The sequence below is a fragment of the Trachemys scripta genome, chromosome 5, assembly GCF_013100865.1.
Source record: "Trachemys scripta elegans isolate TJP31775 chromosome 5, CAS_Tse_1.0, whole genome shotgun sequence".
NCBI classification, from domain to species: domain Eukaryota; kingdom Metazoa; phylum Chordata; order Testudines; family Emydidae; genus Trachemys; species Trachemys scripta.
This window is the reverse complement of record NC_048302.1, coordinates 55,270,522-55,286,901: the sequence shown is the minus strand read 5'-3', so window position 1 is coordinate 55,286,901 and position 16,380 is coordinate 55,270,522. Positions and strand designations below refer to the sequence as shown.

At 39.7% G+C, this 16,380-nt stretch overlaps 1 protein-coding gene and 1 pseudogene across 4 annotated transcripts in view; one reads left to right on the top strand and one right to left on the bottom strand.

Moving 5' to 3' along the window:
• The window catches only part of NR3C2 (nuclear receptor subfamily 3 group C member 2), a 263,120-nt gene that overhangs the window by 160,292 nt on the left and 86,448 nt on the right, over positions 1–16,380 (top strand). The gene's annotated exons all lie outside the window — the stretch shown is intronic.
• Positions 3,979–4,450, bottom strand: LOC117878327 (annotated as a pseudogene).

Below are 16,380 nucleotides of genomic sequence, written 5' to 3'. Positions count from 1 at the left end.
AATAAATGTTTCAAGTTATTGTATAGCTTTAAGTTTCTAACATCTTGGTGTGCTTATTTGATGGCTTTCCTTTCCCTTCATAAAATTCTAAAGAAAGGTTTGGAGGAGTCATTTTAGGAGGTACCAGGGGACTGAGATTTGGTTTTCAAGTCTCAGAAACCAAACTTCTGGTGGGGAAAAAATACCCCTTAATCAGCAATAAATGTAATATTAAAATGCAAGTACAAGTAATTACTGAATAATTAGCATTCAGAGTTAACTCGGTAGACTGAAATCTTTTTGTCCTACAGGTGAAAGGTGAAGAGTAGAAAGTTGATTTTGTTTTAAATGGTTGTTTCACAGAGTCACGGAATAAGGGATTGTTATTTTGTAATTAAATAGTACAAACTTTGAGCAATTGTTAAATTTGTTTTGCATAGTTTGGAAATGTAGTTCATTTTGTAAAGATTTTTCCATACCTTCAAAGATGTATGTGTTTTAACTTTACAGACTTCACTAGTACGTCTCAAAAGGCATAAAGTTAAGCATGTATGTAAGTTTCATGAGTATTGGTGATGAAAAATTATATTCACCATTTCATTTCTAAAATAATTATAGGCATTAAAATACGGTACTGTAGTGATAAACACCCTAAATATACTTATACACATTTCCTTAGCACACAACTATTTTGTTAAGTTAAATGAATGGCTCTTTATGGGTGGAGGTATATGCAGTGGAAAACACAAAGGAGTGTCAGAAAGGAAGCTTGGAAAAATGTACCAAAAATGTATATTAATTTAGCATCGTCTGAAGAGCTACTCCATTTTTTAAAAAGCTCATTTAAAATGCACTTCATGTGACAGATTTGAGACAAATGTACAACAAAAATAAGTGCCTATTTACATACATTAGTTAGGGTTTTCTTAATTTTATTGACATATTTTTATTAACTTCTTTGGCTTATATCTATGTGAAGATGTATGCAAGAATTTGCAGTAACACTGTATAATATATGTATAATATAGAAAGTAGGAAGTATGATATTAAACATATTAATTATGGAAGTGCCACTCATGGTATCTTAGTTAAAGTTGAGTTTTGCACTTAAAGTAGGGATTCAGGCACTTCATTATGTATGAAGAATACAGAAATTCTCCTCAAAATTATATTACTTAGTCTTTGAGTGAATTTTCTGAGAATTTACAAATAAATTGGCTAATTACTTTGAGTTAAAATTAATATTCAAAAATAATCCTTTAAGATATTTAGAATTCAGTGTTTCCTTCTTTCTCTTAAATGACCTAAACAGAATAATGCAGATGTTTTTAACTCTGCTTATAGTTAGCACTCTCAGAAATCTTGTACATAGGCTATATTTGAAACTTTTTTTTAGGGTTAATGGACATTTCCCCCCATTATTTTTATATTGAATGTTTCTTTTTCAGCAAATTTCACAAAGGGGAATTACACGTGGAACTGTGCTCTTTCAAAATGGCTGGCACACTAAGGGTAATCGAGCTCTGGAAAAGACTTCCACGGGGAGTTGTGAAATTCCCATCATTGGAGGTTTTTAATAACAGATTGGACAAACACCTGTCTGGGATAGTCTGGGTTTACTTGGGCCTTAGCGCAGGGGCTTGAATGGATGACTTCTCAAGGTCCCTTCCAGCCCTACATTTCTATGATTCTGTGATAAGCTAAGGGAACACTCTTGACCCGAGGAAATGGCCCCCAGCATAATTACATGCTTGCTTTGCTTAAACTGGCCACTGGATACTGTACACTCATTCATAAGCCGAATATTTTTGGTAAAAAAATGACACATCAAAGAGCAGGGATCGGCTTATAAATGGGTCTACACCAAAATGTGATGATTTTAAACTCTATGGAATCATTGAATTGAATATCTAATACATTGTCGTTTTGTTTACCTGGAGCGTCTGCAGGCACGGAGCCCCTCAGCTCCCTGTGGCAGCGGTTTGGTGTTCCCAGCCAATGGGAGCTGCGGGAAGTGGCCATTGGCTGGGAACGGCAAACTGCAGCCCTGGGAGCTGAGGGGCTCTGTGCCTGTGAACACTCCAGGTAAACAAAACGTCCAGGCCCGCTAGAGGCTTATCCTAACAGGCCAGGAGCCAAAGATTGCCAACCCCTGAAATATAGGGTCGGCTTATGAAAGGGTCATACTGCTTTTGCTATTTTTACCTTACCATCTTGGGGGGTCGGCTTATAAATGAACGGGCTAATGAACAAGTATATACGGTATTTTACGTGCACCTCAGTGAACAGCTTATAGAGATGTATCATCTTTGGTATAGGTTTGCATATAAAGCCATATAAAGCCTCCAAGCCTTCTCCTCAATAGGCTTCCACTGAGGAAAAAAAATTATCTTGGTGGCAACTTCTGAAGGTTCTGAACTCCTGAAAGAATTTTGACCATCCAAAACCTGGGGTTTGGGGATTCTCAACTCCAGTTTATGGATGGTTCTTTATTGCCATATTGCCCATTAGAATGGGGGATAACAGACTGGACCAAAAGATCAAGCTTCCTGTCCACAAGCTACATATAGTATATATTTCAGATTTTGGCAGTTGACCGATTGTCTTGCTATATGCTATTTAAAACTTATTTCTCTGAGTTCCATGCTTTTGAATATAAATGAAAGAGAAATGAAGGTATGTCCGTCACAGTTCCGGGGCTCTCAGTCAGGTCTCAGTCTTTGCCATCACCTCTCTTGGGGAGGGACCAGTCCCCCTGGGCTTCATTGTGTTTATCCCAGCAGGTCTGACCTTAGCCCTGACTTTGCAGTTGTGCTCTCTCTCACAAAGGCCTATGAGAATGTGCACTAGTGACCAACCAGCTTTCACAGAGCACAGTACATTTATTTTACGACAAAAGCATTACAGAGAAAACATATCATAAGACAAACTGTCTTTCATGTGGGGAATCTGGTAGGCCTCAAAGTCCTTCAAACCCAGCTAGCAGGGTTTGCCCTCTAGGTTACAATCTCATGTGAGTTTTGGATCATAATGAGAAATGCCACAAGACTGTTCAGGTGGACATTTTATACAGTTGTGAACCTTTGTTTTCCCCTTGCTTCCTAAAACAGGTAAAACCGGTAAATGCTCCCACTCCCCAGGGAGTGAAATTTCAAAGGCTGGGTGTCTGCTAGAGCTTTGTGAATACCAAACCAAAAAAAATCCAGTAAACAAATTTTCATTTAGATCAGAGATAAAATATTTTGACAAAGGAAAAACTGAAAAAAATTCATTCAGTAGAACTAAATGATTTGAATATCAACTCGAAACTACATTTCAAAATGAAATGTCAGCATTTTCTAAACAACATGTCAATTTGAATTATTGCATTTGAAAAATTTAGTTTTGAAACAAAATGTCATAACTGTTTTGACATTTCCCAAATCTTTTTTTTTTTCTTCAACCAAAACTATTCGCTGATTTTTTTTCTTTTCAGCTAAATTTTTATTCACTGGGGAAAAAAATCGCTCAACTCTAGTATCTTTATAACTGGCTTTGGAAACTTTGCATTAATTCCCCCTTCCCTCCTGTCAATTGCAGATTCCACAAGAAACCCACCTAACAAGCCAGAAATACAAAGATACATATAACACGTATTGATATATAAGTCCCATGAATATTCTACATGCTGTAGCATTGGGTACACCTCAGTGTAGTAGTCTTTTGAAATCTCCATGCTTCCTAGTGATGTTTCTGTCACAATGCCTTTCTTTTATTAAAACTAGGAATTCTAGGCTAGAAGGTGAGAAGCATACCAAACAAGCAGAATGAAATGCTAGAAAATTCTGAAAGACTTGCTTAGTTAGCAAAACTAAAAAGAGAACTTTGTTATGAGAATAGAAGTTTATTAGAAAGATTATTTTGATGAACAAGAGAGTGAAAGTGTTTTGTCACTTAAAAAGCAATGTTTTTGTCCATGCTAAATAAACTGAATTTAAGAGATTTCTTTGCACTACCATTGTGTGATGTTTGCTAGCAAGGATTACTTTTTTCTTCACCCCCATCTCTAGAATAAATTATATACACAATCCTTTCCTGTACTCCTCTGCATTCTCTTATTCATTCTGCAGTGTTGGAGCCAGTATTTTTCCATCACAGGCTGCAGTTTTCATTTTAACAGCTTTCACAAAGTCAGTGACCTTTCTGAATTCAACATTGTTCTATACAAATGTCCATACCTTATCTCAGAATCTGTATATATTCAGAGGATCCCTGAAATTGAGTCTGCTTCTGATCTATTGTGCCAATCTGAATTTACAGCCTTGTCACACTGAAATAGTGGTTTAAGGGCAAGCTGAGGGGTGGTCTGCTGAGGGCTTGAGAGCTTGTACAGGCTCACCTGTTCCCAATGTGGTATTTCCATACAGTTGATATGCAATGGTTTTACAACCGCAAAATAAAAACATTACTGATCATCCCTGGTTTTGCCACCGGATTTCAATTTTTTTTATAGGAATAGGAAGGATCCCTCCACCCTTCCTCTCTGGCAGGCAACAGTGCTGACTGAGTGGGGTAATGGCTACAGTTATTTCCTGCCCCTAACTGGCTTCAGTAGCTGAAACCTTAAGAGACTGATGGGAAAGGGAGCCAGAAATGGCAACAGCTGCACCATAAAAAGAAAAAAGAAAAAAAGCAAAGTTTAGCATAAGTAGAGAAAAGATTAATTAAAGGCAAGGCACTTTACAGTAGGTCATTTACAAGTTATTGGAGGGAAAAAGTGTTCTGTTGCTGCTATGAATGTGTGTGAACTGCATAGCAAACTGCACAGTGAAACTGAATGCTTGGGAATAAATGTTAGGTGTACAATACTAATGGAGCAGGCTCATTCTGGTGCTGTATTCCAGAAAAAAATTCTAGCTGATGCAGTCTCTTGGTTTTAAAACTAGCAAGGAGTCAGTGACAATTTTAGCAGCTTCAGTGCCATAGGGAACCACAAACTGAAGCTGTTAATGACTAGAAAAGTGGAAAAACACTGATGCTTTCACAACAAGCAAATCTAAAAACCTGCTAGTGCTTTAATGAAATTAAAAAAAAAAATCTCATACTGAACTTTATTTTCAAGACTTCTCAGTGATTTCAGTGCAGGTCAGGTCCTAGTAACCTAGTGCTAAAATGTGCCATCATTTTCTGAAGCTTTAAATCCTCTCCACCTTAAAACTCCAAATTATAACTCCTATTCTTCTGGCTGACATCTTAATCTGTTCATGAGTTACTGTTGAATGATTCAAGTCATTCCCTTCCCCATGGCTGAGCATTGCCCTAGAGAGCAACAGCCAGGTGCCAAGGTAGGTATTTAAACATGGGTCTCCTCCATAGCACTGAAAAACACTATAACTATCCAACAGGATCAGCCCTAATTCAATTTTTTTTTTTTTTTTTTAGTTTTGTGAGCACTAGTTGTTAGTTTGTTTCAGTGTTAAAATTACATTCATAAAAGTGTAACCTTCCTCTTTTTGCCCAATTTCTAATTAACCATGATCCCGTGGACTCTGATAGTGAGGATCTATATATCTTAAGTATTTATATTGCTCCCATAACCATAGTACCTGAGTGTATCACAATCTTTAATATATTTATCCTCACAGCACCTCTGTGAGGTAGGGTACCACTATTATTCCCATTTTAAAAATGAGAACTGAGGTATAGAGAAACTAAGGCCTAGATCCCCAAAAGTAGTTAGGTACCTAAAGACCCACTGACATTCTCAACACTGCCACTCAGCTGCCAGCTAACTTTTTGAAGAGTTTCTGCCTGTCAGCATTCACAAAGCCAACTAAGTGCTAATGCCCCCAACAGCTAACAAGATGCTTGGAGCCCTAACTGAAGCCGAAGCCCCAAAGTAGGATCTTACCACTGGAGGCTGATCTTATAGGCCTGCTCTGAACATGCGTAAGGCCTGATACCTGTCAGATACTACAGCAGGAAAGCCGGATGCAGGCCACTGATAGGGTGAAGGGGCAACACAGCACCTGCAGAAAAGACATCCGAGGACACAAGGAAACGTAGGGTGATGTGGATTTAAGTCCCAACTCCGAATCAGGCAAAGCAGGGATTTGAACCTGTCTCTCACATCCCAGGTGAATGCCCTAACTAACCAGGTTATAGGGGCGTGCATGTGTGCGCTCTCGCTCTCTCCCCCCCACCCCTCCGATGTGGAATGGGAAAATCTCACAGGATGGGAAAACCAGGTCTAGTGTTAATTTTTTCAGCTGTTAGTGCCTGGGCAACCTGAGCAGCTGACCTGGCTTAGGCACCTACCTCCTGAAGAAGATTCAAAGCTGAACATCTGAGCAGAGGGAGGTGCCTATTTCTGGCCTATCTCAGGTGCCTAAGCCCTTCCCTGTAAATTTCATTCATGGCTAGTTTACGCAGCTTCCTGCTCAGCTTGCTGGCTTCTGAGGATCCCTTGCCTAGGCACCTGACTCTCCTCATGCATTGTATGGGGAGCCGGTGTGTCTAACTCCCAGGGATCAGGCCCAGCTCCAGGCACCAGCATTCCAAGCAGGTGCTTGGGGCGGCAATCTGCAAGGGGCGGCAGTCCGTGTGTTTTTGCCCCCAAGCAGCACGCCGAATTGCCGTTGCGGACGGCGGGGGCAGTCCGTGTGCCGTTAGGGCGGCACGCGTGTTTCCGCGGTGGCGGCAGTTCAGCAGCAGTGTCTATGTTTAGCTGCCCGCAGCGGCAATTCGGCGGCAGCTTCTGTCTTCCGGCTGAAGACAGAAGCTGCCGCCGAATTGCCGCCGCCACGGAAACGCGCATGCCGCCCTAACGGCACACGGACTGCCCCCACTGTCGTCGTCGGCAATTCAGTGCGCTGCTTGGGGCGGCAAAAACAGTAGAGCCAGCCTTGGCAGGGATGAGGATTCCACTAGGCAGCAGACTGCCAAGGGGTTGGGAAGGCCCCACAATGCTGAGCAAATCTGGACCTAAGTGACTTTCCCAAGGTCACGCAGTAAGCCTGAAGTAGAGCAGGGTATTGAGCCTAGGCCTCCCAAATCCTAAGCTAGCATCCTTCCTTTAATAACAGGCAAGTCAAAGCAGTATTTTCTGCTAAACATATGCAAGATCAGAAGTCTCAGCCATTAGTTCAATGTGTACACATGAATACCTTCAACATATTCACCTGAAAAAAACTCCCAATTTTTTCTAACTGCATTACAGTTTGTCAGAAGCAGTAATGTCCATTTTGGGAACAAAGAAAGAAAATAATTTAAAATGGGGTGCTTACTTTACGCACAACTGAGATAAATTAACAATGAAGACAGAAGAACTCAAACATATAAAGTTAACATAGCTGCTAATACTGGAATGAAAATAACCAGTGATACAGAAAGAATGGATGAATCAACCAATCTAAATTTGGGATGTGAAACAGTAATGGTGACATTTTCCCAGTTCCTGCCTCTGGATCATCTTGATGTAGAGAGCTTGGACCTGTCTGGAGAAAACGGAGCTAGTGATGGGACAAAAGATACTCTGCAGGGGGTTGGAGAGGAAATCTGCGAATGGTCAAGTTTAGAGAGAAAGATGAGGGAAATGTTTGTGTAGGTTGTATTTGAAAATCCAATTTCCAAGCCAAAATCAAGGGCAAAATTTTGATTATATGCATTCAGAACAGGGTGGGAACTTCACACTTTTACAGACTAATACATGTAATTTGGAAGAGGAAGAAGTGTAGAATTGTATTTCTTAAAATTAAGATATGTGTGACTCAGCAGTCCAAACATATTTGGCAAAAAACCCTGAAAGGGCATCAGACAATTTATGATTATTTTCTGGATCAAACATATGGACGTATGGTGAAACTATTAATTCTTCTCCCAAGTGGCTTCTGCATATTCCTGCTTGTAGGACACACTTTTTTCTTAGCCTTCTTTGTGGGTACCACTGAGCTTTGGAACCTTCCAGAAAAGCAGTCCTTTCTGGGACTGCATGAATACCCTTTCACCCTCCCCTGAGAGCACTGAACATTAGGTGCTCAAGTTACAAGCTGAAGTTACCGATCACTTCAGTTTCTTCCTTTCCATGGAGTAACTGCAGAGTCTCTCTTCTCAAATCTGGAGAGAGTTCTCTGGTTGTTAAATCATTGCAATTTTAGATAGCTTTGATAGCTTTTAGGTAAATTAGATAATCTGAGGTCGTTTCTGCACCACTATGGTTTAAACTCACAGACTGAGTTCAGTTTTTATTCCGAGCTCATCCTTGCTGCTTATTATTATTAATCATGTTTATTACAGTAGTGCCTAGGGAACAACCAAGATCAGAGCCCCAGTGCGCTAGGCACTGCACAAACAGAGAGCAGTAGACAATCCTTGCTCTGAAGGGTTTATAATTTAAATAGACAAAGCAGACCAGGGAGAAAGGGATGTAATATCTAAGCAGAGCATCCAATGTAATGTCAACAAATGTGATGTTAGTTCCATAATTTTCTGGGGGTAGCTTTAGTTAGGAGGGGATTAGCTAAATGGGATGGAAAGGGAAGGGAAGGGAGGGGGTGAGCAGGACAAAGCAGGGCAGAAATGTCTGAGGGACAGGTGTGGAGTGAGGCTGAGATGAAGAGACTATGAGACAGGAGCTGGGAAGGGTCTGAAGCACATAACCTATCAGTATAGAACGGTAATAATATTTTCTACAGTTTTTACTGGATATTTTTTTGTCTGCAAGTCCACGCTTAACCTGCTTGTGCAGCTGCTCCTGTTAATTCAATCCCTGCAGTTAAATTCTTCCTCCTAGCTCACGTGGTGAAGGATGGGGATCATTGAATGGGTCCTAGTGCCCCTAGAGTGTATTGATCTCTCTTCCACAATTCTGAGTCGAGGGGGTGCTGTGGGGGTGGGGGCGCTAGCTAGACTCCATGTTACCTCTCCACTCCAGTGCAGTAGTACTTGTTATCCTGCTTCTGCAGCTGGTCTGCCAGTTTCCATCTCTCACTTCAGTGTCCTTGTAGCTTATTATTACTTTTCATTTGTTGTCCAGCAGCCCACAGCATAACAATGTTCTAGGCACATTCCAGAACAGAAGGCAGGGTCCCTGCCCTGAACAGAACAGGTAAAATATACTCATGTTGCTCTTCAAGAGGCTCAGGCATTTCACATAACCTTAGGAAAGCTTCACTTTCATTTTTCTTTTGAGCCATCGCATCATCTTTTTACTCTTCAGATGTGATAGTCCCAAACATTTGCTATTTTTTAAAAAGGGGAAATGATGTACCTGTGATACTGCTTTTTTGAAGATACCATCTTACAAAATTCTCATTTGCCTGCCTGCCCAATCTCCACTCTGAGTTTCAAGGTTACAACTTTATTTTATTTTTTACTTTTTTCCATTCAGGTTTGTTTTTTCTTGTCTCTGACCCATTTTTGATTGTAGATTTATCATCTTACACTTTTCTTTCTGCTCAGTCAAAGGAACTGACTGAAACATTCCATAGCGCTATATATGTTCAGGGCACAGCTCCCATTGACTTCAGTTGCAGTTGAGTGCTCAGCGCTTCTGCAAATCAGGCCGCAAGGTATCTAGTTGGATGACCAGAAAATGCAGAATGCACAATTAGTGACCACCTGTGAAAAGTTGAAGTAATTTACTTACATCACACAGGAATTCAGTGGCCAAGGCAGGGATAGAATCCAGATGTCCAAGCAGCATTCAAATACCTTAACCATGAAACCCTCCTTTCTCTTCCTATAGTCCTAACCCTGCGTCTTGAGTAGAAGTTTCCTTGATAATCATACACAAAAGAAGAGGAAAGAATATTAGTATGTTCACTCATTCACTATCTATTTCAATTTGTGCAACAAGTGAAAGCTGGATGTCTTACAGACAACAGCCTCCTTCACTACACAGCACTGATTCATCCCCAGAGTGTAGGCAAAGACAGCCTTAATTCGGGCATTCCCTAACTTTTGAGTGCCCAATTTTGCAACCTTAACAATGTTCTTTTAATGTTTTTTGTGTGTAATTATTATTTATGATGGTATCGGGGCACATATTTTACTCTTAACAACATCCTGCCTAATTAGCTATTTAGGGATAAATTGTAGCATTTTACTCCGGCTTCCATTGGTGTGTAACTACACAGAACCATGTGAATTTGGGAAGGCACAATCACAGATGGCTGGCATCTGTGGGAATATGTCCTCCTCTCTCCCCTTTGTGCCCACAATAAATCCCAACATATTTGGTGATTTACCTATTTTGAATCTCTGGTAACTTGTACTATGTAAATTTCATCTGCAGATTGTTGCAGCATCTGATGTTGATGTGGTTAACTTGCCATTTTGCTGTAGTCCTGTGGTGCTGCTAGTTTCCTGAATACACTGCAGGTGTTGCACATGTGATTTGAGATTAATTTCTAATGCTGTACTGTGAACCACTTCCTTTATCAGACTTGTGGTGTGACACTGAGTCTGATATAAAACAACTTGCTGAGTCTTGGCCCTCAATGCACAAAACTTCACTTTAATTACTCACCTTATAATAGCATATTTTATAATTATCAAAAGCTGTGCTAAAGTAAAGTTATGCAAAGGGGCACTGTATTTTTCATGGGATAAATTTTTGTCTGGTGTAGAGAGAATTATAGTTCTTCCTAAATATTAAAATATTTTCACTTGTTTTAAGGATTTACTGATTTCAGAGATATTTCCTGTGCATAAAATGAAGAATCAGTGTAAAAATGGTCAACTGTTTCAAATCAACATAAATATTTTAAGTACATTTAAAACATTATGTTTCTGGATATTTTCATATATATTTTTTGAAAATGGTGTGGTCAGTTGTGATGTAAATTACTAAATAAGAAGTTATGTAACAATTTTCCATGCCTCTTTTGATTTTTTTTAAATGTTCATAGTAAGATTATGAATGGGAGATGGAAGCCTACAAAAATATTGAGTGGATGGATGTTGGATGTTTACATTGTGTTATGTGCAGAATTTTTTGGAGTAAGATACTATTAATTGTGTGTGTGTGTGTGTGTGTGAGAGAGAGAGAGAGAGTTGTATCAATGAAACTTCTGCTCAGCATTAGTTTTTCAAATAAGTTTTGCTTTTTATTCAATCCCCACCTATCTTAATGAGGTAGAAAGAAATCAAAGAACATATTCAAGGACACAGAATAAGTCAGTTGCCCAGCTGGAACAGAATCCAGAATGCCCCTGACTCCCAATTTTTTGCTCTGATTTACTAAGCTTTCATTCCCTATTTCATATTGACTGGCTTTGCAACACCTTAACTATAAGCAGAAAAGTAAGCAAGCTGCTCTAGTAGAGTTGCCTTATTCTGTCTAAGGCTGAACTAAGAAAGTAGCATAAAAACAACCACCTAGCAGAGACTGCTTGTGAGTTAAGCTCAGCCTTCAACACGAAGCAACTGTAGATCTCTTGCTGAGTCACAGTGCTAGTTAAGGTATAAGTTGGAAAAAAGAAAGACAGAAAGCCATTCTGCATTGACAGTGCCTCTGATCTCTCACAAGTGACTTTCATTTACTTTAGCAAGCTAATATGTAAAAAATCAGTCTAGATACAGATTTTGTTTAATAGTACAATAGGTGACCAATAGTGAGAACAGGAAATTGTAATGGAATTATTACTCTAGGCAGTAGATATGTATATTCACTGAACTACAGAGACACCATTATTCGGAAAAGAATATTTCAGAAAAGATAAAAGAAATGCCTTATGGAAGGAATATCATGAGAAGGAATTTGGGCAAGGTTATATTTTAGAAAGTGGAGATGTAGGTTAGATGAAAGCCATTGTGTTAACAAATATCTTGGTCTGTCTGAAAATGAAATGGATTATAAGACGATACCATCGGCCACATTTGCAAAATTGACATTCAGCTGCATATGTACAACATGCACATAACCAAAATCCTGGGCTTTCGTGCAAACCCTAATTTGCATATAAATATCTGTATGTGAGTAAGTCAGGATTAGTGCAGATACATTGAAGTTTGTGTGCTCCCCGTGTGGTGCATGTCATTTTGAAAATTTAAATCAAGGAAATCACCAACAGAGAAGTACCCTCTGTGGTAAACTGATTTCAAAATATAACTCAAAATCCATAAACAAAAATCAATTTAAAATGTTTTTAGAACACAAATTAGGTGGTTTTGAAACTTTTTTTTTTATTTTTACAATTTGTTGAAAAATAGTATTTTTGTAGTTGGTTTTGCTAAGTGCTAATCAAATAAAATTCAGGTTTCAGAGTAGCAGCTGTGTTAGTCTGTGTCCGCAAAAAGAACAGGAGTACTTGTGGCACCTTAGAGACTAACGAAATAAATTCATTAGTCTCTAAGGTGCCACAAGTACTCCTATTCAAATAAAATTGTTGTCATTTGTAAAATACTTGCATTATGATGTACAAAATATTTTGAATTTTTCATTTTAATTCTATTCCTCTGTTTCCAAAAAAAATCTCTAATTATCATAGGTTCAGTGCACTTAAGTCAAATTTCCAATCTTGCCCCATTTGCTCCTTGTGCTTCATTTTAACTCTAGCTGAAAGCTAGATCCAGGATTCCTTTTACACTCTCTCTTGTTCAGTTCACTTGCATTCATTCTGCTATTACAGCCTAATATTTCCTCTGCTAGTTCTATAGCCCATCACCTAGACTATAGTTGTAACTAAGCAGTACAACTACTATTATAAATGAAAAGCTGTATATACCCAGCTGCTCATTTTAATTCTTCTGGGAACTGGCTCATGTAACATTTATAATGCAGAAGAGAGATGGACTGGATATTTTGTATTTTATAGTTTCAGGTTTTCTATATGCTGTAGCATAACTCGCTTGCTTGCTTTGTAACAAATAAAAAACCTGAGGTTTTTTTGTATAGGAAAAGAACCTCAGGTTGGAGGTAGACATATGGCAAACAGTTCTTCCAATTGTCAAAACAGGTGTTTATTACAGAAATGGATGATATTGAAAACTGCAATGTTACTTTGCTGGAGAGATTCACTGTATGATACTGTGTGGGCACAGATCAAAAGAACTGAGCTGTAACTTTTTTCTAAAGGGAACAATTTAAACTGCAGTTTGTAAGATTCCTTCAAACTTCGTGATTGTCTAGCATGATAGTGAAAGTACGGTTTTAAACCTTTATTTTAATAGGCTAGGACTACAGTTTTAAATTAATTGGTGACTAAGATTTAAAGAGAAAAGAGTGCTCTGCACCTTTGAAAATCAGGCAGTTATTAGTGTTACAATCAAGTTCCTAATTCTACATTTTATTAATCCATTTCTGAAAATCTTGGCAGGCATAGAATCACCGAATCGTAGAAATGTAGAACTGGAAGGGATCTTGATAGGTGCAGGACAAAATATTATCTAGTCCATTCCTAACGGATGTTTGTCTAACCTATTCTTAAAATCCTCCAGTGATGGAGATTCCACAACCTCCCTTGGTAGTTAAGCACCCAGACAGTTAGGAAGTTTTTCTTAATGTCTAATTTAAATCTCCCTTGCTGCAATTTAAGCCCTTTACTTCTTGTCCTTCTATGTACTTGAACACTGTAGTCATGTCCCCCCTGAGTCTTCTCTTCTCCAGACTAACCATGCCCAATTTTTTTCAATTTTTCCTCATAGGTCATGTTTTCTAGACCTTTAATTGTTTTTCTTGCTCTCCTCTGGACTTCCGCTAATTTGTTCACATCTTTTCTGAAGTGTGGTGCCCAGAACTGGGGACACAAATCCAGCTGAGGCCTTATCAGTACTGAGTAAAGTGGAAGAATTACTTCTTGTGTCTTGCTTATGATATAAAAGATTATTTATAAATAGATATTTATTTATTATATGTATTTGTTTCACAGACTTGTACTGTAACTTGTTTTCTAAATATAATTGTATATTTTCACCTAAGCATTCAATCATTTATTCATCCACTTTACCATGTGGATTTAGAACTGAAAGGGACTTGGTGATAGTGTGTGCATCATATGATACATGCAAATACCATTCTTAACAATGCTGCTTGAAATTACAAAAATTATAGCTGATCATTTTCTCTGATACAGTGGAATTATAATGATAGACTATTGGGGAAAATTAATAACTACTTTTTATTTAGTATGTACTAGCATCTAAAATCAAAAACTGCAATAAAAGACATCACTCCATTTAGAAATAATACTTAGATTTTCTATCCTGTTAATAATGGCGTAACCATAGGAAAATACTTATGCAGTGGTAACCTCAGATTCTTGAATGAGACTGCTACTGCCAGTGGTATTTTAATGATATTACGCAGAAGATATGCAATGGCAAACAGATGAATTAAAATGACAGGATCTCACAAATGTTCAAATGCTTTAGAGAGCCTTGGGAACTATAAATGATCTCTCACATTCCCATTCTTCTGCAGTATCATCATTCAGGTACTCCTGTGCTGTACTGTATGTAGGGCAGCTGGAAGTCATTCAAATACAGTAGGTCTGTGCAGTCAATTCAATTACATGAATGTTTTAATGCAACAGAACAAAATTGCCTATAACTTTTTTATAAATTAGTGCACTAGAAACAAATAATGCTTTTGCTAGCCCAAATGACCACACTGACTTGTGGTATTCTAGTCTCAATTTATTTTGGGAAGCAAAACCATTTTTAGATGGTAGTAATAATGCCTGCCAATTCCTCTATTTTAATTGTTCATTTAAGAAGAAGAGGCTGCAATATCTTGTGACTGAAAGGCATGAGAAAGGAGCAAAGGGTATAAACAGACAAGCAAAGCATGCTTATTAGCACATGCTGGAAATTATTTTATGGTAAAGATTGAACAGTGGTTGACTAGTAATAGTTTTTCAGAATTATCTTCTAAGAGATGCATTTACTTGAACATCTTCAAGTACTCTAATAGCAGCATCCCTTCTCCAGTTATTTCTAGGAAACTTTACTGTCCTTCAAATCCCTGCTCATGAGTCAATTATTGTGTTCAGCATTATGCTACTAACTTTCATTCTGCCCGATCTCCTGCACCTAATCATTTTCTGTTGTTCTTCTTCCAAGAGCTACGTTTTATTGCTGAATGATTTTTTTATAATTCTTCTCTCTCCCCTCTCTCTCCCTCAATTTTTTTTAAATTAAATATGTAATTCATTAGCCATAATGTAAAAATAATAAGCCACTGTGGAAAATGAGGGAAATATCTGTATTTTTTATAGATATCAGGTGCTCCTCAGTTTACTTGCTCAGTTTTGTACTGCTGCCTACCTGGCTCAAAGGGTTAAGTCATAGACCATGACTTTAATTCAATCACCATATTTTAAAGACAATGCACATGAATTCCTTGGAAGCTTCACCTCCAATTGAAGTCTCCCTGACACCTCCAGGGGAAAGAAATTGCTAGGAAAAGAAATCAATCAGTTCTGCCCAGAGAGCAAATGAAGGGGCTTAGGGGGAAATGAGGACAAGATGTTTGAACTGGATAAAATGTGGGCCTCTGGGACACAGAGAGGGATACAGAGAGCATGCTGCAGCAACAGTCTGTTACTTCCATTTCTGGGGTGGGAGAAACTCTGAGTAGAACTTTCCAAAGCTGACAAAGAAAGATTAAGGTTTAAATAAGGAGGAAATATATGTATAGACCTTTACTGTTTAAACACTTTGCTCTGTGGGCTGCATATCTTTTGGGTGAATAAATAATGTTTTGTTTTGAAGGTGTTTTTGAGCCCCTTTAATCAGCTTGGTAGTCTGATTCCTGGAGGAAAATTGCTTACAGGTGCCTAGGGTTACCATATTTAAAAAATAAAAAAAGAGGACACTCCACGGGCCCTGGCCCCGCCCCTTTTCCACCCCCAGCCCCGCCCCAACTCCACCCCTACTCCGCCCATTCCCCCAAAGTCCCCGCCCTAACTCCCCCTCCTCCCTCCCAGCCACGCGAAAAGGGCTGCCCAAGCGCTACCGGCTTCATGGTTTGCCGGGCAGCCGCCAGACCCTGCGCCCCCAGCCGGCGCTTCCCCAGCACAGCTGGAGCCCGGGAGGGGAAGAGCCCCACCGGGGGCGCAGGGTCTGGAGGCTGCCCGCAAACCCGTGAAGCCGGTAGCGCTCGGGCTTTGGGCAGCCCCTATGCCTCCGGACCCTGCGCCCCCGGCCGGGCACTTTCCCTCCCGGGCTCCAGCTGCTCTGCTCTTCCCCTGACTCTTTGGCTCTGTTTAAGAGCCAAGCTGCCCAAGCCAGCGCTACCGGCTTCGGGCAGCCCCCTTGCCTCCAGACCCTGCGCCGCCGGAGCAGAGCAGCTGGAGCCCGGGAAGGGAAGTGCCCGGCCGGCGGCTCAGGGTCCGGAGGCACGGGGGGCTGCCCGAAGCCGGTAGCGCTGGCTCGGGCAGCCTGGCTCTTAAACAGAGCCGAAGTCTGAGTCAGGGGAGG